The sequence below is a fragment of the Leucopleurus acutus genome, assembly GCF_964270905.1.
Source record: "Leucopleurus acutus genome assembly, chromosome: X".
Lineage (NCBI taxonomy): Eukaryota > Metazoa > Chordata > Mammalia > Artiodactyla > Delphinidae > Leucopleurus > Leucopleurus acutus.
In genome coordinates this window covers 25,247,300-25,273,762 of record NC_139148.1, presented here as the reverse complement: position 1 = coordinate 25,273,762, position 26,463 = coordinate 25,247,300, and the positions used below count along the sequence as shown (strand labels likewise).

Below are 26,463 nucleotides of genomic sequence, written 5' to 3'. Positions count from 1 at the left end.
CTAGCTTTGATACTTAATATTTTATTCATATAGTTTGATAAGTGTAGCTTATAATGCAAATTAAAAAATATGTTCATTCATTCATTTCAACAAATATTTTTAAAACATCTTCTCTTTGCCAGGAATTTTTCTAGCTACTAGAGGGTATAACAGTGAACCAGACAGACACAACTCCTGCTCTCATGGAGCTTGCGTTCCAGAGAGGGAGATGGAAACTATACATGTAAATGAATATATGCATAACATAATATCAGGTAGTTCTAAGTACTGTAGAACATATAGCAGCCGGGACTTCCCTGGTGGTGCAGTGGTTAAGAATCCGCCTGCCAATGCAGGGGACATGGGTTCGAACCCTGGTCCGGGAAGATCCCACATGCCGCGGAGCAACTAAGCTTGTGCGCTACAATTACTGAGCCTGCGCTGTAGAGCCCGCGAGCTGCAACTACTGAGCCCATGTGCCACAACTACTGAAGCCCATGCCCCTAAATCTCGTGCTCCGCAACAAGAGAAGCCACTGCAGCGAGAAGCCCGTGCACCGCAACGAAGAGTAGCCCCTGCAGCACTAGAGAAAGCCCGCGTGCAGCAACGAAGACCCAATGCAGCCAAAAGTAAATAAATAAATAAATTTATAAAAAAGAAAAAGAAAACAAAGCAGCTAGCGCAGGTGCTATTTTAGAGGAATGCCAGGAAAGTCTGCTTTAAAGATCTTTGAAACAGATCTCTGTGAAAGGAGGGAACCAGCCATGGAAATACCTAGAGGAAGATGATGGCAGGCAGAGAAAGGTGCAAAGGCCATGAAATGGGAGTGCACTTGGCATGTTTGAGGGAAGGCACAGATCATTATACCTATCTTGACAAAAGGAAAGAGCGGCAATGAGTTCAGAGATAGTCATGGGCCAATTCAGGCACGGCCTTGTAGAACATGGAAAAGACTTGGGTTTTATTCTAAACCTAATGAGAATGCACTGGAGACTTGTGGAGAGAGCTTCTGGTAGCATTTATATGCCAAAAGTATCACTCTGGCACCTTGGTGTTCATGTCTAGGAGGACGGAGTAGTGTGGAGGCAGAAGGCCAGTAAGGAGGGTATTGAAGCAGTACACCAAATGGTGATGATACATTAGTGCTGCTGCTGGAAATGGTAGGATTTTTTCCTTTAAATACCTATTTGGTAGGTAGAACTGACAAAATTTACTGATGGATTTGATATGGAATGTAAATGAAAATCTAGGAATTAAGGGGGATCCCCAGTTATGCACTTGAGCAAACACCTGAAGGGCAGTGCTACTTAATGATACGGGGGCAGTACAAGAGGGGTAGTTTTATAAGATACTACGAATCAAGAGACACGTTTTTATAAATCAATTCAGCCACCTCCAATTATGCATAGAGGCTAGAGAATTTTACTACTGATCAATGATTTATATTTTGAAAAACCAAGCCACTGGCTGACGACTCATCTTCTCCTCTAGTCTCCCAGAGGACTGAGAAAATGGTCTAAAAAAAAAGTTTCATGTTTCAGGCTAATGCCATATTCAAGCCTGAATGCTATATTTCAAGCCTGACTTGGACAAGAGACTTTAATTTTCCAGTAGACAGAAAGCTACTGAAAACATGAGGATTGATGAAATAGGATGGAGGAAGCTGTAGTCTGGGTCACCGTAGAGTGGACCACAGCAATCGAGAGAGCCATGAAGGGTGTATGAAAGTCTGCATAGGCTTAGCACACAGAAAGGTCAGGTATGTCTGACAGGGTACAAGGGAGAGACGGGAGGCCAAAATGAGAAGAATTAATGTGAGAGTCCATATAAAGAATTAGTAACCTCTTCCTCCTTCCAAACCCTTATAGCGAGGATGACCACCACCAAGGCCTCTTGTCCCTACCCAAACAACTAAAAAATAAGAGGTTCTTCTCTAAAGACATAGAATAAACCATCTAACGCAGAGTAGTGGAGGCAACCCAGAACTGCAGAAATAATTCGAACCTATTATAAAACATTTAGGTGATGAAATATTACATAATTATTTCACAGCAAAATCTTCCTAATATTGTACTATTATACTTCACTTAATTTGAAAGTTGTTTGCAATCACTGAACACATATTTACCAAGAGAAAGTAGTCTAAAAAGTATATATATGTATACATACATATTATATATACATTTTTTTTTTTTGGTAAGTGGCAGTAAGTATTCAAGGGATCTAGCCAGGGAGTAAAAACAAAGTAGCCCATGTAATATCTCAATTTATCATTAAAAGCTAACATAGCATACTCTGCTTAATTTCATTCACAAACTATTAAATTGACAGGTAAGCTGGAACTCTCAGCATAAATTGAAGGCTTTTAAGACACAAGAACATAAATGTAAGATTGCAAATAAGCATATGTGTAAGAAAAATTAACACACTATTTTGGGGTGTGCAGTTACATTATTTCATTTGATCATCCATTTGCTACAATGAAAAAATCTAGAAGCTTCTCCCCAAACCAACAGCCAGTGAGGACAGATGCCAAGATCTGAACCTATGTCATTGGATTTTAATGGTCACATGCTTTCCATTTCTGTAGTCTACTTTCCAACATTTGTGATTTCTCATGTAGTTTCTATTAGACACCTTATTTTTCTCCTGGGGTTTCTGATGATATGGGGAAGACTTGGGGAAAAACATTTTGATGGGTTTTGGAAACAGAGAGACGGAAAGGTCTGTGTTAGGATTCAACTGTATTTCACAATCATGAAGCTTTTACTGTAGAATTTGAATAAGCCTAACACTGATTTCTTAAGATTAGAGGAGAGGATTACATCTGTCATCGGCTCTCATAAGCAGAACCCTTTACTGAATACAGAACTTGATGATGACATACAATTTGAGGCTCTCATTATGACGGTGGACCAAAATAAGGGGAAGCGTTCTAGAAATCCCATTAAAATTGTTACCAAAGAGAAAATGAACCTTCAAAAGCATATTCTCCATTGAAATCCAAGGTTTATATACATGAACTAAAATTTTTAAATTTTTGTAGTAATTATATAAAATATTAGAGAATTCCTTTAGAGTGACTTTATAACCACCCATATCCTGTAAAAAATAACATCACTTTTGCATAAAATGTGGAAACATAAATTAAACAAACAATTCTACTATTACTGAATTGCATTCTTCTCGATGAATTAAATTTCACTGGTGGTCAGCTTCTTACGGGACAGTAACAGTAGATTTGTCAAACACTGATATATTCAACTTCTGAACTTGCTTTAACTTTCTTGACCTCTGTCAATGATAAGGTTGCACTGGGAGATACCAGTTTCCTCTGATAGTCTTTGAATCCAATCTAACTTCTGTACAGTTTATATTATATAGTAATATAAATACTGTATACTAAGTTACAGGCTGCTTGTGATATTTAATGACATGACTGCTTAAAGAAATATGCCTACAGATAATTAGCCTCTCTCCTTCCACCCCTTTCTTCCTTTTTCTTCCCTGCTTTCTGTTTACCCTCCCTCCCATCTTCCTTTCCTTCTTTTCTTCCTTTTCTTCTCCCTGCCTCCCTCCTTTCATATCATACTTTCTTCCTTCCCAAGAAATCCATCTGGAAGGCAGACTGAAGGAAAAGCATTTTGTTTTCTCTATTCTGGTTACAGTGAAAAAACAGAAACCTAAATTTCCATTTATTCAGCTATAACTTACTCGGCTACATAATCATCACTTTTTCCTGTTTAGACTGGTTTCATTCATTCAAATAACACTGGTGGGAATTCATCTTTTTTGCAGAAATCATTTTATAAAAACGGTTATTTGTCAAATAATAACCTCCTACCTAAAAGGATTTTAAGCAGCTTCAACAACGTCTAAACGCTTACTAAAGAGCTCCTATGGCAGTTTCCTGTTGTTTCATAAAAGGAAAGTCTATCACAAGTCATTAAAAACGTGATTACCACCAAAAAGAAAAGAAATCCAAGAAAGAAAAGCATGCCTATGAGCAATAAGATCAGGCACTCTTTAAATAAAACTTGCTATTAAAATCTAATTATGCTGCAAATGCTGTTATATTACTTTTGCTATCAGTGCATAGCTAAGGGTTACTTGGCAACAAACTGGGGTTAGTCATTTTAAGAATTTTCTTTTCAGCAGTGCAGGAACAAACTGCAAATTTGTTCTTAGTTGCATTGAACACCACTCATATCCTCGAAAAGAAAATGAGTACCAAAACAAAAGCCTGTTACAAACAACAACATCCACAGGATGTTGATAATTACTGTAACTGAGCGACGGGTACATGGAATTTCATTATGCTACTCTATTTTTGTGTCCATTATGCTTGAAATTATCCAAAATAAAAACAGTTTTTCAAAAATATCACGGATATGAAAACTTTAGGGTTTGGTTTGGTAAATTTTTTGAATGTTATATATAGCATGAATATGTGCATGTATCTACATATATCCATATAGTGAAGTATAAATGAGCAATTTTGAGCCAAGTTTATAACAAGAAATGAAATGAAATTGAACTGTATCTATGCCAGCTCAAAGCAATACCACAGCGCTATTTGCTCAGCAAAATTTGTTTCTATACGTCTTCCCATTTCTTTGTTTATAATAAATAGAGCAAAGGCATTTTACTCTAGGAAAAAAGCACTAATACAGTTTATCAGCTAAACATTACTGAGTTACAAATTACCCTAAATCTTAGTAGCTTAAAATAGTGATTTTTCGTGAGTCTATGAGACACATGGGGGGTTCAGTGGATCTCGCCCAAGCTGGAATGATCTATGCTCAGCTCACTCATGCATCTGTGGTCAATTCCCGGTCAAACATGTGGCTTTGCTCATCTGGGCTGGGCTTGCTTACATTTCTTAGATACTTTAGCAAGTTAAGACTTTTATTCAGTAATTGATTTGGGATCAGTGGAGGTAAGGAGGCAAGTGATCCCATGTGAATTTTTTATGCTCCTTTAGTCTAGAACTAGCCTCAGGCTGCTCTGCATCAAGCACACTGAACAGTCTACCATTCTTCCAGTTCACCATTCTCTTAGATTCTTTTGGAACGTGCCTCCTATGCTCATTCTGGAACGTCAGATTGCTCCTTCTTAAATCCTAACTCACCTTCCATAACTACCACAGGTATCAATTCTCAGGCTAAAGTTTCCTCACGTCTATCCAACCTTTAAGAGGCTGGGTTGTAACTTTTCCTTCTACACATCTGACTTCCTCTTGAAAGTGTAAACTCCCTGAGAACAGGGATTATGGTGGTTAAAAAAAATTTTTTTTAACCTTCATGTCCCTAATGTTTTTAGTGTCTTCTATAACAGGTAGAATATAGTGGATGCTCAAAAAACTTTTGTAGAATGACTTAAGGAAAAACGTAACTGTATTTCATGCATTCTATTTTAAAAGGCAGTAATTGTATGCTCCTTTTTTCCTGAAGATTTACATTAAAAACTGTTCATTAAAAATACATTTTCGATGGCTGAGACAAGCTTCAGTTAGTTTAGAAAACTTACTCATCTAGAAAATACACTACATGAATCCAGAAAATAACTATTAGTACCCTTTAAAAATAATAAGTACCAACTATTTGTATAGTTATATGAGAAATATGTCATCCTTGTTTGAGTGATTTATGACCAGGAGTTAGTATATTCAGCTATGTTTCTCATCTCTGGGGAATGAATTTTAATTTTACGATGTGTCTTTTTGTCCACTTATAATGTAAAGATGAAGATAATCACTCAGTCAACAGTGTGTAATCACTGTATGCCAGTGATTAGCCTAGCATTTGGGTTGGTGCCATAGGGCAAGGCCAAGTAGGTACAGAACAAGATACACGCAAGTAATTTACACTCTGGTTGAAGATACATGACCAGTAACACAACAACAAATGAAAGACCCTATTTAATAAAAAGATGAACTCTGTATTCCTGGCTATGGGTGATATCACAATTCTAAGTTAAGGGATGGAAGAAATAGGATATTAATCAGAGAGAGATCCATGGATGAGGAACATGTAATAGGTAGAGTAGATAATTGTACCCGAACTAGACTACCCAGAAAGACCAAGACTTTCCCTGTCCACCATGCTCTCTCTCACACACTTGGCAAATAATTGGTTTTCTGTTGGTATTAGAAGGCACCGTGACGTAGGAAGTAAGATGACAGCACAATGCAAACAAGGAATGGAAATCAAGAAGTCAAACAAGGGAAAAAAAAAAAAAAAAAAAAAAAGAAGTCAAACAAGGAAGCCATAAAATGTGTTCCAAGGAGTACAAGGTTAATACTTAATAGACTCCTTTATTAGATTCCTTTAATAGACCTCTTTGTCTTCTGTATCTGCAATGGAAAAGTCAAAGGCTTTATTTAGAGCCAGGAAGTCCTAGGTTCCACCCCTGGCTTTGCTCCATTATAAAATTTTTATGAAAATTGCTTCACATGTTTGAAACTCAGTTTCCTCATCTCTAAGGTAGATATAAAATATATTTCTTGAAGAAATTGATCTTTTAAAGGTGTGTTGTGAAGATTAAATGAGCTACCCCGTAAGAGTAGCTGATATTAGGCCTAGCACAGAAAATGTGCTTCATAACTGCTAGTGTGCATTAACACTAATATTAGGGATTTGAAGGTCTCCAGAAGTAAGGATAAAATGTACCTGAGAAGAGAGGAGGAACAGGTCATTCCAAAAAGAGGGAGCAGCATGAATAAAGAAACAGAGCTGGACTTGATATATCATGTAAGCAGAGAGGTTAATGAGTCATTTCGAGAAATATGGGCAAATAGGCACTTCCAAAAACATTTTTTTGAAAGAATGAACAAATATAGGAATCATGAGGTAAAGGCCAGTTATTAATCATCTCCTATAGGACTAATTTGTAAATAAACAATAGATTATCTAATCTGTTTTTCCTCACTGTAAATTGGAATTAGGTTGTGAATTTTGATTCATATATCTACATACTCCAGAATGCTCTTGCTTAGATTAAACAATGCTTCAAAGACAATGGCTGCAAGCAATAGTTAATTCCATACTGATTAACCTAGCATAACAGCATTGCTAAACACAGAGCACTGGCCTCATCAATGACTGTCAGCTCATTTAAGATGGAGAGGTGGATGGTAAACACCACATGGTCTGTAGGACCTAAAGGCAAAATTATTAGATTGCTCCAGGCTCCATTAAAAGAACAGTGTAAATGCCACAACTGACCTGAACTCAATAAGGTAAGGCCTGCAGGTATGACTTTGAAGCCACTTTCGGGCAACGACACTGTCATTTGCCACATCACCACATTATCAAACAAAAAGAAGACAAGAGAGCACAGCTAGGGTCAGTCAGCAAATATCCAACTATGTTAGCCACATTAAAAGATCAGGTCTGCTTTGATGCCTGTATTCTCAAGCTAGTGCTCTATTAATTTAATTTGTGCCTGCTGGTCCCACAATGGGTTGTTAACACTTCAAATTAATATTTGTTGAGCCTGATAAATTGCTAAATTGTGCTTATTTTTCATCTTTGGCTCCTAATAGATTATATAGTTTAGAGTTTATATTCGAGCTGCAGTATCCAATATAGTAACCAGTAGCTTGAGTCACACTAGCCACATTTCAAGAGCTCAATAACCACGTCTTGTGGTTACCTTATTGGACAGGCAGATCTGGAACATTTCTGTTACTGCAGAAAGTTCTTTTATGCAGTGATGGACTAGAATTACTCTCAACCTTTCTCATGCCATGACACATTTGGAAATGATTTTTGTAGGGCACCCTGGGGTAAAAAATCTTGTGGTCAGAAGTGATCGGTCTAGGGGCTCCAGCTGCCCTGAAGAGCTTAGAGGAGTTGGTATCTTAGCACACCTGAAATGCATTTGGGGCACAGCCATGTGTCACTGCACATCAGTTGGAAAGCTGTGCCTTAGTTGATGTCCAGTCCCACACCATCAGAGAAGTATAGTGTCTGGTCCTCTTGAAAAACAATTACTAATCAGGTTTGTATTTCTAATTAAAAAGACAGGTAATCATAATGTCAAAGGTATTTGAAAAAGGCTAAAACCCAAGCTGACAGATATCACTGACTATGAAGGCTTTTGCGAAGTGTTATGACAAACACTGATGTTGAATTTCATGGTTCCTGCACCCCCAAAGAACTAGGAAACTTGCTGGCAATATAAATCACAAAGCAGAATGTTGAAATCTCAGGACAAGTTTTTAAGACAAAAGAAGCGTAGGAAGTCTTCTTTCTTGTTAAAGCAAAAAGACAAGGAGGAAGAGGAAAGGCGAGTTGCTTGTTGTGGACACAGAAGATGAATTGCAGACACCATGGTTATTTGAGAAGTGGATGGAAGCAAACGGCAAGTCTAGGAAATTGGTAGCACTGAAGTGTTTGTGAACTTTCAAGTTGTTCCCCAAGATACAGAAAGTGTCTTTTCTTTATAATGATTTTAAGTCACTGGAAAAACCTTTGTTATGCAGGCATTATCACTCTGGTACTAAGTGCTAGGCAATCCAAGGAACGCAAGACGCAGCAGTACCTGCTTTTCACAGCCCAGTTTCCAGAGCACAGACTAGTCAAGTCAGAGATGGAGAGATGAGCTCCGTGAGCGCTTGGATTTGAATGGGCTTTTCTACTGAAGAGCTAAGATACCGCAGAGCTATTCTCATGAAAGTAACAAAAGAACCAGGTACTTTAAGTACTATTTTACAGCTGGTGGAGATTGAGGTAGAACGAATAGTCCGATGGGTGTGCTTTGTGCACATACTCACTGAAGACCTCTGTGCACCAGGCACTGTTCTTAGTGCTGGAGAATTGGCAGTGAACGAAACAAAGCCTGCATGCAGAGGGGAAAGACACAGGGAGATTACAGAGGCAAATAAGAAAATATAGCAAGGTAAGAGTATTGAGAGCAGTGCTGTCTTTTATAAAGGCTGGTGAGGGAAGATCCTTACTGATAAAGAGACATTTGAGTGGAAACCTAAAGGAAGTGATGATAGAGGCCATGTAAATATCCAGGAGAACAGCATTCCAGGCGAAGAGAAGAGCAATTTCAAAAACACTTAGGCGGGGCCATGCCTGGAATATGTGAGGAGTAGTGAAGACTCCATTGTATACACAGGCGAATGAGTTGAGGAAATGAGCTAAGGAAACAGCAGAACGGTGTGAAGTTAGAGAAATACCAGACAGCCAGATCACTTACGGCTCTGCACATGTGGTTTGGACCTAGGGATTGAAAGTCATTGGTGATTTCTGAGAAGAGAATAACATGATTGAACTCGTATTTTAGGGTTCACTTTTGCGGCTGTGGGAAAATCCACTGCTGGGATGGGAAAGCCGGTTGACATGTTAGGAGGCAATCACAATAGTCCAGATGAGATTTGTTGGTTTGGATTACAGCAGCAGTGGCAGAGGCAGAGAAGTGTTCACGTACTGACTCTACTTTCAACGTAGATCCTTGGAATGCGGGACACGAGGTAAAGGGTTGGGGAGATTCAAGGCTGATTGCAAGGCGTTGGCTGGAGTAATTCCAAGAAAGGAGTTTCCACCTACTGCTGTGGGAAGATGCTGGGAGGAGCAATTGGGGCTGCATGTGGATGGACAGATCAGGAGCTTGGTTTTGTTCATTTTCACTTTGAGATACCTCTTAAACATCAAATCTGAGCTACTTAGCAGGCAGCTGGATGTATGAGTCTGAGATTCACGGATGACATCAGGGCCAAAGAAATGAATTTGGGAGTCATTAGCAACTCAGAGAATATTTAAAGCCATGGCCTGGATGAGATCACTGCGGGAGGAGGGCCCCACTCTGGGTTTGAACCTCCTTCCTCTCAGATGCTGACCAAGACAAACAAATCAGAGAAATAGCACCGATTACTGCTCAGCTGCCATGCAGCAATGTCAGGCAGCTGCAATGCCCCTGGGTAAATACCCGAAGTAGCTAGTACTTAGCATTTTTTCAAACTATTTCAAGAATCAATCTTTCTGACAGCCTGAGAAATACACAGCAAAGCAGCCTTCCACATCAGTAAAAAGAATGCGTGCATTATCTGGTAGCATAACGCCAACCTCCATAGCACCAGCTGGAGCCACGCTGATGCCTCTTCAGCTTCATTTCTTTTAATTGAACAGCTGGACTAGAGATCGAGAGAGGGTTGATAAGATGCCAGGGGCTGAGCAGGATTTCCAAAACCCTTCTAATACCTGAATGCCTAACAGTGTGCTCAGAAAAGCCTGCAAAATGCCAGGCACCCATAATATAGCTCCTGCCTTAAAACCCTAGCCACTTCAGAAGCATATCTCATACTATGGGTATAAAGTACTTGAATTTTAGCCAGATTAATTGTCTTTAAGGGTCAGTTTTGACAACATAAGTAAATGACCAGCCAGTCCATGTAATATAGGGGGGTAAAATGAACGAAATCAGCTTGTTTTTCTGCTCATCTGGAGGTACATGTGACTTGCTTTATGCTGCCAAGTCAGCAAGTGTTCCCCAAGGCTGTTCCTGCCTTTCTTAACTACAGAAGCATCAAAGCCACGCGGGATTGTATATTTCAGCTCAGGGAATTTTTTTAATGTTAATTATGATGAAAAGATCACTCTGAAAAGTCAGTGCTATCATCAGCACATCTTTTGTGTGTATGGGTGAAAAGGTACCTGAAAAGAACACTTTCAAAGTGCCAGGATCACTAGTCAGATCCAATTGTGAGACACATCACACAGCACATATAGTCCAGCAATCACAGGAGTCAACCAGCTAAGAAAACACGCTCTGTGCAAAGTACTGCCTCAAAGGAAAGGCAGATAATGGTTGAGGGGGCCATTGCAGTTGGGCATATCTGGTCCTAAGTCTGAAACAGCAGAGAAAGCTGAAAACAACAACAAAAGGAATCTAAAAAAATTAAGAAAAGTATTCTTTAAAAACACATTTCACTTTCAAGAATAAAGGCAGTCTTTTAGTATAAGTAGCAGGCAAAAAAGTCACTTTAAAAGCCAGCATTAAAACCTAAATTTAGCATTTTATGTATGCATGAGGAAGCGCACTTGATATCTTCACTTACTAACAGTTCTTTTGATAAAAGATAACTCGGCATAGCACATTTAATAAATTCACATTGGAGCCAAATGAATTCACATATGTACTTATATATCCACCATATGTATTTTCAAAAGTACTCATGTGCAAGTTGGGCATTGTTCAACTGCACAAACTCTGATAACTTTGAAAAAAATAAAAGCGTTATGTTTTATTTATGAGAGTGGAAAAACTGAAGCCTTGAAACTTGAAATTATAAAAAAAAAACACTGCAAAGCAAATGCCATATTGTATTCAAGCTCTGCTTAACAAGTAGACTCTAAATGAACAGCAGGAAACTGAAATTCTGTTGTGGACCCAGTATATGTTAAAAAAAATTGTTAATTAGTGTTGACAGGCAGAAGTTAACATTACTAAAGTGGTCAGCAGAGCCGAAGTGACACAAAGGAGTAACCAAGAAAAATGCCACATCCCATTCAACAGTCTAGAACTCAGCATTAGGAAAAAGAATATGTATTTCTGAGAAAGGAGAAATTGAAGCAGATTCTTTTAATCACCATGCTAGCCTAGGTTTGTTTTGGTAATCACTGTCTGGAGCGTCTTCAACATGCTAAGGAACATATGAACATAAAACACTGTTATTTCACTTTTATTAGAGATCTATTCTGAAAGAACGTCAATTGAAGTTGGCAGAAAACATAGGTCCATTATGCAAAGAGAAGTACAGAAAAGTTGAAAATTTGAAATTTTTCTAGCGTCACCTAAAGCGAGGCAAGTATTTCTATGTAAACCAACCTATTTTTTCTCTGTTCTGTTTAATAGTCTTATTGGGTGTTAACTATGTATCAGCTATCTGTCCAGGTGTTGTGGACGGATTCAAAAAGGAACAAGACACCATTTTTTCAATAAGGAATTTTTCAATTTAATGTAAGAGACAAACCCAATAAGCAGAATAGCATAACTCATAAGAGAGCTATAGAGACAGGAGTGACAGAGGTGATGTTTGGCTTAGAGATCAAGGAAGGCTTCATGGAAAAGGCATCATTTTGTCTTTGAGAAAAAAATCTCATTAAAATACAAAGAATAATATTTCTTAAAATATACATGTACCTCACCCCAATCCAGATCTATCAACTTTAACATCTGTCATACTTGCTTCAAATTATTTTTAAAGAAATAAGGCATGACTAAAACAGCTTAATTCCCCTTTAACCATGACCAGGACTCCCTTTCCCAATTACCAGAAGCAACCACCATTATAATTTTGGGCTGTATTTAATTGAACTTATCAATTACTATTATATAAATATCAATCAGTCACTCTATCCATCTATCTTTGTGTATAACATTCTGGGGTCTTCTATTCACACCCGAAGTTTATGTTCTGGGTATCTACTGATGTTGATATATAGAGAAATCTAGTTTATCTCTTTCCTTTGCTGTTTAGTATTCTGTAATATATGTTTTAGTTATGGTGTTCCCTTTTGACATATTGCTCCTAATTTTTTGCTGTTATATGCTATGCAACAAAATATATATATATTCATCCTAGCATACAGTTTTACAATTTTATGGGCTACTGCCAAATAGTTCCCCAAAATGGTTGCACCAATTTATACTTCCACTAGCAGCATCTGAGAGTATAATTTTTTTCCCACATTTTTCCTAACAATTTTCCCCAGCACCAATTTATACTTCCACTAGCAGCATCTGAGAGTATAATTTTTTCCCCACATTTTTCCTAACAATTTTCCCCACATTTTCCCCAACAACTGATAACCAGATTTTCTAATTACATTTTAAAATTAATCTGATGGGTTAAACGGATAACTCATCATTGTTTTAATTTCTTTTGCACTAATAAAAGTGAAGTTGCCCATCCTCTCATATTTGGATTTTTTCATCTGTGAATTATATGCTATAACTTTGACCATTTTTGCATGAATTTATTTTATTGTGTATCTTTCTTATTGACTTGGAATTCTTGATATATTTTATGTACCAAGTTTTTATCATGATAACCAATGGAAATACAATTTTCCATTTTGTCACCTTCTTAAACTTGTTTATGAAACTTTTTTGCTTCACAAGAGTTTAAAATTATAATGTGGTCAGATTTTACTTTCTATTTTTATGGCTGTATTGTGTATCTATGTTAAGAAAGCTTTCCTTAACCAAGGACATAGAGATGCTCCCTTACATTTTGGCAAAGATCACATCTTGAGTTGGGTCTCTTAAGGACTGGTGTAGCAACAATGAAGATGGAGAAAGGGCATGTCAAGAAGAAACAGAAAAGGCAGAAACATACAGCAAGTGTTCAGAGATCTTGAGTGGTTTGCTTTTCTGGGAGCGTTCCACTTATATGTACATCATCTAAATTCCTATTGGCTTCTTTCACTGAAAATCATTTTCTTTCATGTTTTCATTTTTCTGTTTTCTCTATTACTTGTCAGCAATATATTTCTCTCCAGAGGTTTCCTCTCCTCTCCTCTCCCGTGTACCCTGTTTTCTGATTCTTAACCATTCTTTGTTGGTTTATTCACTCATTTTGGCAAAATATGTCCTCTAGGACCTTCTTGTGAAACAGTATACTAAAGATATATTTTTAAGATCTCGTGCTTCTGAAAACCTCTATACATCTGTTCTTGTAGGTTAACTGATTAATTGGCTATATAAAGAATTGTAGGTAGAAAGTAGTTAGTAATTTTTCCTCAAAATTTGGAAGACATTACTGAGTTGAGTTTTGGCTTCAAATGTTGCTCTTGAGAAGTCCAGTGTATGCTGATCCCCGTGACATTGTATATGACCTTTCTCCACTCCCTTTTGGAAAGTTTTTGGAATCTTTACCCTTGGTGTCCTAAAACTTCTGGCAGACATGCCTTGATATGAATAATCTTGAATGCCTTCTGCTGATCACCCACTGAACCCTTTAAATATGGAAAATTAAGTTTATCAATTAAGAAAAACTTTCTTACGTTACTTATTTTATAAGTTCCTCTTCTCTATTTTTTCTCCATTTTCCCCAGGTCTTTAAAATTCCAATTAGACCTCCTGTACTGATCTCCTTTTGAAAAAAAATCTTCTCCTCTCTTTGATAATTTGTTTTACACTCTGGAAGATTTGTGCTACAATAATCTTTCAAAAGTTCTTATGAGTTCCCTGAATGTCCATTTTTATAGTATCCTGGATGTTATAAATTGCTTCTTTAATGTATTGGGGAATATTCATTATAATTTTTTTAAGCTTTCATCTTCCTGAACAGTCTTTGTTTCCTCACAGTTCTTTTTATCTGTATATTTTTTTAAAAAAAATCTCTTTTACATTGTGAGCTTTCCTCAAATACACTGTAACTCTTGGCTGACAGAATGAAAGCTCTGTGTGTATGGTGGCTGAAAAGTGGACTTTAGTCCTTTCATTTGCAGCTCTTTTCTCTTTGGCTGCAGTTTTCCCCAGATAAGAAACCTCTAAGCTCCTGACTAGAACATAGAAGGGTGGGGGGAGGGTGTCAGCACCATTCAAAATATGGACTGTTTCTTAATCCCTTTGTTTCAGTACAGCGCCTCCCTCCCTACCTGGGCAATTCCTCAGTTCCACAAGCCTAGGGCCACTTTGATTCTTCTCTTTCATATGGATTGTTCATTTTCTGTCCGCCTAGGTATGGGATAATTACTCACTTGGATGCCCAGGCCAGGGGAGGATATCTTTAACTTCCTTCTATAGACTTTCAACCAAACTTACTATTTTCTGCCTCACTTGTTACCCCTGCATCCAGAAGTACTTGGTATCTCCAAACCCTGCATCTGCTTGTAATTGCTTTCTACTGCCACCCAATTTTAACTTCTTGCATTCTGCTAAATCAACCAATACTTACTTTCCATCTTCCAAAATCTTGAAACTATCTCTTGTGTTTTCCTCTCTTCTCATATTTTTTGTGTGTAATATTTTTATATTTCTATTTCTATGATTTGCATGGAGTTTGAGGAAGGAATACGGCAGTAGATTGAATGGTGGCCCCCCTAAAAGATTATTAGAACCTGTGAATGCCACCTTATTTGGAAAAAGGTAGATGTAATTAAGATAATAATCTCAATTACCCAGGCGGGCCCTAAATCCAAAGGCCTGTGTTCATATCAGAGAAGAAATACGGGGCGGGGTGGGGGGTGGTATTCATGTGAAGAAGGAAGTAGAGATTGGAGTGATGTGTCTACAAGCCGAGGAATGGCAAGGAATGCCAGCAGCCACCAGAAGGCAGGAGAGCCACATGGAACATGGAACAGATTTTCCCACAGATCCTCCAAAAAAACCCCAACTCTACCAATACCTTGATTTGGGACTTCTGGCTTTCTGCACTGTGAGAGGCTAAATTTCTGTTGTTTCAAGCCACCCAGTTTGTGGTAATTTGTTATAGTAGCCCTAGGACACTAATACAAGCACAGATGAACACTTGGGCTCAATTTAACATATTTAACCTCAGAACTTTTCAATAATTTAATTTTCTTATTGAAGTATTTTATATATCTATGTATGAGTGTATCTGTGTGTGTGTGTGTGTGTGTGTGTGTATGCGCAAATCGTAAGTATATATCTTGATGAATCATTACAAACTGAACATACCTATTTAACCAGCAACCAGATCAAGAAACCGAACAGTATATCAACATCCCAGAGGTTTTCTTCATGGTCCCTTGCCATCACTTCTCCCCTAAGCAAAGGTAATCACTATCCTGATGTCCAACAATATTTGCTTGTTATTTTAAAAATTTAGATAAATGAAATCATATATTATATACACTTTCAGCCTGGTGTCTTTCATATAATATTATGTTTATGAGATTCATTCACATTATTGTGTATAACAGAGTTCACTCATTTTTATCAATGTAAATTATTCTACTAGGTGACCACACCACAATTTATTTATTGCTTCTACTGGTGATGGACCTTTAGGTAGTTTTCAATTTGAGGCCACTACAGATAGTGCTGCTATGAACGTTCATGTACTTGTTTTGTATGTATGCTGGATATAGACCTAGGAGGGGATGGATAGGTTGTAGATGTTCAGCTTTAGTAGACACTAATAAACAGTTTTACAAAATGATTGTGTTAATATACATTCCATTATCAGTATCTGGGGTTTTTCAGGAATGTTTAGGTATCTTGCTGGTGTCGTCATTATGAATGGATATCATGTGCAGCCAAATATATGTGGCATGGTGTTGACTAACATGAAATCATTAGTGTCTTGTACATCCATTCAATACTGCATCACTATAAAGGTTTGGAAAAGGCTGAAAAATGACATGATTCCTGTCTACTCCTGAAACTCTTACTCAGGTAAAGCTCACATGTGTTGAAGTGACCATGGGGTACCTCCTTGTCTACACAGATGACAATGCTAACACACAAGACATCATCAGCATAACATGGAGAATGCTATTTCAATCCATTCGACCTCATTATCACCAGAGTATTAGCAGTCTTATGATCCTATGAAAATGAACAACTTTAAGATACATGTTTTTTTTTCAAGTACCCACAAAACCAAGAATACTTACTTTTAGCAGCACTGAATTCAATGAAATAACTTAAATAGTTTATTTAAAATTACAACCCAAACTACATCTGCCTTATCCTTAAGCTTCTGAGGGGCTTTATAAGCTTAAGGCACCATTTTGAAATTGAATGGAAGGAACTTAAAACTCAAATAAATGTGTAATTAGTCAAAGTAAGGGGAAACAGGGCTTGATTTCTGTGTCACATTAATTAACATCTAGAAATTCAGTCGACAATGATTAGAATCTCTTGGGAAGATCAAGGGCAGCGCTATCTGACCCTTCACACTAAATTTTACTCCTTTTAGTATGCTTTAGATTTGTACCAAGTATTTCTTGAATGGAGTTTTGTGATTGTGTGTATGATTTAATTAGCTATAATTACACTGAAATATTTTAACTGAATACCTGTGACATATAGCATGTCTTTTCAAATAGGTATAAAATCATGGTGGAAACAAATGTCATAGTCACATACATTAGCCCCAAGACAATCACAATTACAAGAAGTGCTTGTTTAGTTAAAGGTCGTAATCTAATTTGGCCATTCACTGATATTATTCCTGTCACTATACAAGTTCTCAATAATAGGGCATATTTTTAATAGCTGCCCACCTATGATTCAGCTATTTAAACCTAAAATGTACAATTTCAATGCACCCTTAACATTTTAAAAAGTCAAAGTGTAAACTGAATAATAAGACAAAGGACATATAAAAGTTAAATATTTAAACCTGGTATCCATTTAAATAATATCTGGAGAAACTACTTTCTATGGACGGTTAAATGGTTCATTTCAAATGAGACACCAGCAGTTACACACGTGTATTGGTGATTCTTAAGATTTCTGGGTAAAATAGCATAAGTTTACATAAGTTTCCCACATAATATTATCCTGTTTGAACTTTTTTTCTTACAAGATCAAGTTAGAAAATTAATGCATTGTTTGAGTCATAAAAATAGGAACGTTATTTATGGTATGCTTTTTCCTATTAATAAATTTAATATGCTGTTAGACAATGTAAACAAGATTTCAGAGATCACTCAGCTTACTAAGGGCAACAAACTTTTTCAACCTATGAGAGGTCCCTCTTTACATTCAAATACCATGTTACCTAGTAAACAGGAAGGCTCTCTAATAGAAAGCCACTCCACAGCTCTTGACTTCAGATATCACTCCAAGTAAAAACACTGAAGTTAAATTATACAATAGCAAGACAACTACAACAACAAACTCTTTCCCTATAAATTCAAGTCACCTTCTCCTCAATTAGCTTGAATTAATGGAGTCTTACCATACCATAATTTAGGTATATTAAGATATTTTTTAAAAAAGAAGATGGAAAATTTCCCCAATATACCGAGTATTGTTGAATGCAAACAGGATTGAATGGATTCCAGACGAACATTGCAGGCCACTTGGGAATGGAAGATACAGAAATGACTTTGGGATGGCCACCAAGCTAGGAAGAGGTCCATAGTCTATCACAGGGAGGGATCTGATTTTTTAATTAAATCAAAATTAGATGTGGTTAGAGAAACTAAAACAGAGAACAAAGATCACAAAGAATTATACAAGGTAACATAGAGGTTATCATGGGAGAATAGGAACTAAATGCATTTGTTTAGAAGGCCAACCATTAAACTATGCAAAATACTACTACTTACTTTTCTAAGTAGTAAATTGAGTCAAGTTTTCTAAATATAATACATTATTGTATTTACAGTATTACTATGTGGAATAACTTTGAGATTTCAATACTTGTTTCTATATCATGGAAGAAAAATAAATTGTAAAGTCTCACAGAATATAAAATTTTAATCCCTTTTACATTATCCCATTCATATTTCTCAAAACCTTTGTATAACCTACAATAACTTTAGTACAGTTTGGGTGGTGAGTTTTTAATATAAAAATTACTACTAAAGATAAAAGATGCATACTTCTCAATTTTACTACCTTCAGTACCATTTGTATCTGCAGTGTTGATGCTGCAGAATTTTTTGTTTCACCATTGCCAAATTAACTTCTTTCTTAGGAATTTTACTGCAAAGGCAAAATTAGTGATGAAAAATTTGCCTCGTTTCTGTCAGGGAGTTATCTGATTCAAGACAATTTGTTAGGGTACCTTTTAAAATTGCACCCCCCAAAATAAAATACTTAGGAATAAACCTGACTAAAGAGGTGAAAGACTTATATGCTGAGAACTATAAAATGTTAATAAAGGAAACTGAAGGTGATTCAAAGAAATGGAAATATATCCCACGCTCTTGGATTGGAAGAATATTGTTAAAATGGCCATATTACCCAAAGCATTCTACAGATTTAATGTGATCCCTATCAAATTACCCATGACATTTTTCACAGAACTAGAACAAAGAATCCTAAAATTTATATGGAACCATAAAAGACCCAGAATTGCCAGAGCAATCCTGAAGAAAAAGAACAAAGCACGAGGCATAACTCTCCCAGACTTCAGACAATACTACAAAGCTATAGTAATCAAAACGGTGTGGCAATGGCACAAAAACAGACATATGGATCAATGGAACAGAAAAGAGAGCCCAGAAATAAACCCACACACCTACGGTCAATTAATCTTCAACTAAGGAGGCAAGGATATAAATTGGGACAAAGATAGCCTCTTCAGCAAATGGTGTTGGGAAAGTTGGACAGCTGCATGTAAATCGATGAAGTTAGAATGCACCCTCACACCATACACAAAAATAAACTCAAAATGCCTTGAAGACTTAAACATAAGACATGACACCATAAAACTCCTAGAAGAGATCATAGGCAAAACATTCTCTGACATAAAACGAATCAGTGTTTTCTTAGGTCAGTCTCTCAAGGCAAAAGAAATAAAAACAAAAATAAACAAATGGGACCTAACCAAACTTACAAGCTTTTGCACAGCAAAGGAAACCATAAACAAAATGAAAAGACAACCTACAGAATGGGAGAAAATATTTGCAAATGATGTGACCAACAAGGGCTTAATTTCCAAAGTATACAAACAGCTCATACAACTCAAGAACCAAAAACAAACAACCCAATTGAAAATTAGGCAGAAGGGGGCTTCCCTGGTGGCTCAGTGATTAGGAATCCACCTAATCAGGGGACACAGGCCAATGCAGGGGACACAGGTTTCCGCCCTGGTCTGGGAAGATCCCACATGCCGTGGAGCAACTAAGCCTGCGAGCCACAACTACTGAGCCTGCAAGCCACATCTACTGAAGCCCACACACCTAGAGCCCATGCTCTGCAACAAGAGAGGCCACCGCAATGAGAAGCCTGCGCACCGCAACAAAGAGTGGCCCCCACTCACTGCAACTAGAGAGGGCCCGCACACAGCAATGAAGACCCAACACAGCCAAAAATAAATAAATGAAATAAATAATTTTTTTAAAAATTAAAAAAAAGAAAACTAGGCAGAAGACCTAAATAGACATTTTTCCACAGAAGAAATACAAACGGCCAATGGGCACATGAAAAGATGCTCAATGTCGCTAATTATTAGAGAAATGCAAATCAAAACTACAATGAGGTTCCACTTCGCACTGGTCAGAATGGCCATCATTAAATACTCAACAAATAACAAATGCTGGAGAGGATGTAGGAGTCCCTCCTACACTGTTGGTTGGAATGTAAGTTGGTACAGCCACTATGAAAAACAGTATGGAGGTTCCTCAGAAAACTAAACATAGAACTACCATAAGACCCAGCCATCCCACTCCTGGGCCTATATCCAGACAAAACTATAATTCAAAAAGATACATGCATCCCTATGTTCATAGCAGCAGTATTCACAATAGCCAAGACATGGAAACAACCTAAATGCCCATTGACAGATGAATGGATAAAGAAGATGTGATACATATATACAATGGAATACTACTCAGCCATACAAAGGAGTGAAATAATGCCATCTGTAGCAACATGGATGCAACTAGAGATTATCATCCTAAGTGAAGTAAGTCATAAAGAGAAAGACAAATACCACATGATATCACTTATAGGTGGAATCTAAAATATGACACAAATGAATCTATCTACAAAACAGGAACAGACTCATAGACATAGAGAACAGACTTGTGGTTTCCAAGGGGGAGGGGGTTGGGGGAGGGATGAAGTGGCAGGTTGGGGTGAGCAGATGTAAGTTATTATATACAGAATGGATAAACAACAAGGTCCTACTATATAGCTCAGGGAGCTATATTCAGTATCCTTTAATAAACCATAATAGAATACAAAAAAGTATATATATGTATAACTGAATCACTTTGCTGTAAAGCAGAAATTAATACAATATTGTAAATCAACTATACTTTAATTTAAAAAAAAAAGGAAAAAAAAGACAATTTGTTAGGATGTTTCATTTGTTTCATCGTGAAATATATGCCAGGTCCAGGAAATAACTTGTCTTTGCTCCTAAGGACTTCCAAAAGTGTAGCTTCTAGAGTCTTCTCAAAGGTATCAATAATTTAATAAAAAATTAAAAAGAGCATTCTAAATCCTGGGGTGTTTTCTCCTAAGCTTCTCTGGATAAGGTGAAATCAGAGTTATTATTATTATTATTTATTAATTTATTTATTTTTGCTGTGTTGGGTCTTCATTTCTGTGTGAGGGTTTTCTCTAGTTGTGGCAAGCGGGGGCCACTCTTCATCGTGGTACGCGGGCCTCTCACTATCACAGCCTCTCTTGTGGCGGAGCACAGGCTCTAGACGCGCAGGCTCAGTAGTTGTGGATCACAGGCCTAGTTGCTCCGTGGCATGTGGGATCCTCCCAGACCAGGGCTCGAACCCGTGTCCCCTGCATTAGCAGGCAGATTCTCAACCACTGCACCACCAGGGAAGCCCCAGAGTTATTATTATTAGGCCAACCTCAACCCAGGGCATTTCCCTAGAAGAGAGTTGATCTTGGACATCCAGTAATCCATGGTTCTCAGACTTAATTGCTTCATCTGTTTGTAACTCTTTCAGAATGTTAAGACATAATGAACACAGCTTTCTCAAAGTAGATTCTTTGAGAATAATACCGCAAGCATGTATTGAGCCCTTCCTTCTTAGGCACTTGGTAATCAAGAATAATAATAACAACAGCAATAATAATAATGGCCTATTGTACTTCTAAAAGCTGGTAACTCAATGGTGTAGAAAGAAAATTATGAGGCAAAGTGAAAAGTGTCATGATGGAAGCATGGGTACAGTATTATGAGAGCACAGAGGACAGTCTTAATAATTATGCGAGGGTGTCACACCTATCAGTATACACATGGAGTCTCACGTTTGTCCTAGAATCACTCATACTTTCCATCACTAAGGTGCATAGTGAGGCATTTTTAAATTCACATGCCATACTCACTGGACTCTCCCCTGACCATATGCTAAGGAACACTAAGTATTTCTTATCAAGGGCAGGTTATATAACAGATCTTTGATTAGAGCCTCATTATTAATGCCAGGGGTCATTAGTAGCAAACATTCATCAGTGCTTAGACATAGTAACTCAAGAGGACACATGTTGGGAAAATGCTATTTCCCTGACAGCCATTTGATTTGTTGTCCATCTATTATATGTGAATGATTAGTTAGATTCAGTAAACTGTGATCTTTGCTTAAAGCTATCATTTGTCGAGAACGGGGTTAAGCCTAGGTTTGTGAACAAGTATCTTTTCTTTAACAACAACAAAAGCAACAAAAAGTCTTTGCCCGTTGAAGGATTCTGGTTCAAAGTTAGGAAAGGTAGCTTTATCAATTATACCTAGGGGGATGAGTCACAGTAGTTAAAGTACCATTTTATTCCTCCTAAAGACAACAGATAGGCAGTGCCACGGCAACTAAATGTACAGTTCTTTGTGTACACAGTTAAAGAGTTCATGCATTGCTCAGAAACCTAGAGAAATCACAAAGTATAATTTTTCTCTCTTACATCTTTGACACCATTTGTTAGATTACTACCGAAATGTTACAGTAGCATTGGTTGTGGTTTAAGAACAGAGGGATGCTAGCCCAAGAAAGCACTGCACGCTGCTTTCCTAAGTAAATCTTGCTAAAGAGAGTGTCTTTTCCTATTAATTTTTGATGGAGATGAACATTCCCATGGCTCTGGGCTCACATACTTTCGTTGGACCCTACCTGAGTGAGATGGAGCTGGTGGCCTGGAATAATGTGCTGGAACACTACCACAATTGTAGCTCTCTAACGAGGATTTCATTAATCCACTCACGGATCCATGGTAAAACCATGAATATACCTGAGATGATTTTTTTTTTGATCTGACTACAAAGAAAGTTTGCTGAACAAATTGATGGTGCAAATAACATTGTATACTACATGTCTTTCTTGAATAATGGTAAGGAAATAGGGTCTTAAACTACCTGAGAAGTAAATTTGGAACACAAACGAAAAATGCTCTTCCTACATGAGAGCTAAATATGGTAATCAGAAAACAGAAGTGATGCTTTCAGGACCTAATTAATAAATGGCTTTGTGAAAAACATCCTTTGGATTAGCAACACTGGAGTTCTTTGCTTGAATTAGCTACAGGGCCTTCACATATGTTGCTTCCTCTACCTGGCTCCCTGTCCCTTACCTCTCCGCCACAGAATTTTCCATAGTCTTTAATCATTTACTAATTTTTGTATTTTGTTAATATATCTCTCCCTCAATAGACTACTTTTGTATTTGTTCATTGTTGCCTACCTACCACTGTGGCCTGGTTCACAAAAGGCACTCAAAACTTATTTTTTGAAAAAATATATTATACACACACACATTTTGTGATCTCTTTCTCTGGGGAGTATCTTGTGGGTAATTAATTCTGTTCAGTAATTTAGCACCTTTAAAAGAATATTTTTGCAAGCATATTTATAGTCTATATTTCATAGAATGTTTACAGTAAAAAATAAACTTCACAATTAGTTCTTTTGGTTTTAAGTTATGGAAACCTGTTTGAACTAGTTTTAGCAAAAGGTAGTTTCTTAAACGCATATATGGCTATCTCAAACAACCCAAGGGCAGGGTGATGGTGTGAAATGGAGCTTTATCCAAAAACTGTGGAGAAACCAGAATTTGCTCTTCGTATCTCAACTCTGCCTCTCATTATACATTTGTTTCGTTCCTTTCCTCCCTCTCTCTCTCCACACCCCCACCCCCACCGGTAGAATCACTTTTTGGTTCTATTTCTAAAGCACACATCAGAAAATATCTACTGCCAACAGCCTGTGAGTTTGCAACATTTCCATTTAAGAGCTCAAAGTTTCACTGGATGATCATTTCCCAGTTCTAACTCTAAAATCCTGAGAATGGACTCAGATTAGCTCAGCCTGGGTCAGGAGCCAACCTCTGGCTATATCTCTACAGATGAGGTGGGGTCACTTTGTAAAAATGTGTTTGCTTCCACTGTAACCATTCAGAAGGAGGAGGGAGGAGGAAAAGCCAGTTCCCACAGACATGGGATTGCTGGGAAGGCAAAACCCTGCAGAGGGTTGTATGAAGAAGAAACCTGGTGATCTTTGCCCGCCACTTGCATCAACATCCTTACAGTTACCTTTTATTATGTGTTAATAAAGAAGCAGGCACTGAAGACTTGGTTTGGGGGGGGGAGAACTGTTGTATCTCAATATGAATAATTTCTGCATTTCAGGGAGAAAAAATAATGGAGGCAATGGAGACAGAAATTGAACATTCGGGAAGCAGCCGCATGACCTGATTCATTCTTCTCTATACCTTAAAACTATTTTTTCCTTATGCACAATAATATAATGAGATGAGATGTGACAAGATTTTCTGATTATTCCCTTTATGACTATGTTGAATGTGTGATAAATTTAAGATGGAAGTAGGGCTGGGGATATCCTGGGCACTTGGGCATAATATTGGTTAATCTCTTTAGAATATGGTAATAAAGGCAGGCAGCCTTCTTACAAAGGGATTATAGTGGGGACATTTCACAAAGTAAGAGTGGGATGGCCAGAAAATCTGCCCCTCTGTCCTTTCAAATCAGATGTGAGGATAATCACAGAGATCACTATCTTGGCTTTCCAATGATAAGCAAGGCATCCTGTAATCATTCTATCCCTGATTAACTTTCACTGGTATTGATTTTAAAAGACATTTTTTTCATACAGAAACTAGAAGTGACTTTCAAAGAGAATAAGATCTCTTGGAGAAATGACATTCTCAATAAAAGAATTTTAAAAGAAGTCTCTAAACAAGGACATTGTTCCTACTGGCAAATGATATGACACCCATAGAAACATGGAATTGTATAGTTTGACGATTCCTTAGAGAAATCATGACTAACCCTTTATTTTACAGACATGAAACCTAAAGTTCAATGACAAGGAAACATTTGTCCAAGATTCGAGTATACTCTAGGGAAAATAATCTAAAAAATTACTATCTAAGTATATTTAATAACAGCTGGTCTAGTGGTAAGAGCAAGTAAGTTTAGCTCAATACATGTATAATCAAATATAAGAAAAAAATCATGTTTCCATTCAAATAATGAAAATGAAACTTAGGTTCCTTTTTTGAGATTCATTCATTTATTTTTTTAAAAAGTACTGTTCTTACAAGTTATATGAAGAACTGTAACATTTTTGCTAAAAGTTTCAAATTCTTAAAATTGAATGAGGTCAATGGCTATTTAGGACAGGGGTCAGCAATCTATGGCCCATGTCTGTGTTTGTAAAAAAAAAAAAAAGTTTTATTGGAACACAGCCATGCCTATTCTTTTTTTGCATTGTCTGTGGCTGCTTTTGTGCTGCAAAAGCAGAGCTGAGTAGTTGGGACTAAAACTGTATATCTCACAAGACTAAAATATGTACTATCTGGTCCCTTTAGAAAAAGTCTGCAGATCCCTGTCTTAGGGCACGTTTCCAAATGGCCATCTTGTAGCAGTCATGGTTATTTCATGAATATCAATTAATGCACCTTAACTATTCTAAAACTGTTTCATAATCAAATGTCATATTGCATGTGCCATGCATATAGGTATCTAGGAATAAAAATAGTCAAGCTTTTCTAGTCATAAACAGTATTCCAATCTCCTACACACCTGTTTCTTGGTATCTGCATAGGTATATGTTTTCGTTTTAGCCTCATGTGGCTTTTATTTTACTTTATTTTTTTAATTGAAGTATACTTGATGTACAATATTATATAAGTTACAGGTGTATAATATAGTGATTCACAATTTTAAAGGGTATGCTCCATTTATAGTTATTATAAAATATTGGCTATATTCCCTGTGCTGTACAATATATCCTTGTACCTTAGTTTATACCTAATAGCTTGTATCTCTCAATCCCATACCGCTATATTGCCCCTGTCTCCTTCCCTCTCCCCACTGGCAACCACTAGTTTGTTCTCTATATCTGTGAGTCTGCTTCTTTTTTATTACATTCACTAGTTTGTTGTATTTTTTAGACCCTATAGACTTTATAATGTTGATTTACTTATATTTCTCATATAAGAAAAAATTCTGCAGGCAGCACTTGAAACACATAAACAACGGTTGCCACTATAAAAAATGGATGCCACAGGCACTTATCTATGCCCTGATGATCTTCAGACTATAATTGCACATTTGAAACATTAACAAAAATATTTTAGAAGTCACTTTTCCTAAAAAATGCTTTAGTTTATCATAGCTCTAAAGGAATGTAAAGCAAAGGTAAGAAACCTATGCGCCACATACCCACCTTTTTGAGAAATAATAGAAGACAATCCTTTGTTATTTAAAGGATATAGGTTTGAAAATTAATGACTTAACACTCCAATCCATGAATGTTCTTATCGGTCTCCTACTACGTGGCAAGTTCTAGTTAATAACTGAGGTTATAAAAAGGATAAGATATTATCTCTGCTTCTGAAGCACTGA

At 37.1% G+C, this 26,463-nt stretch overlaps 1 protein-coding gene across 1 annotated transcript in view; it reads right to left on the bottom strand.

Moving 5' to 3' along the window:
- The window catches only part of IL1RAPL1 (interleukin 1 receptor accessory protein like 1), a gene marked incomplete at both ends in the record, with an annotated part of 1,110,009 nt that overhangs the window by 300,702 nt on the left and 782,844 nt on the right, over positions 1-26,463 (bottom strand). The gene's annotated exons all lie outside the window — the stretch shown is intronic.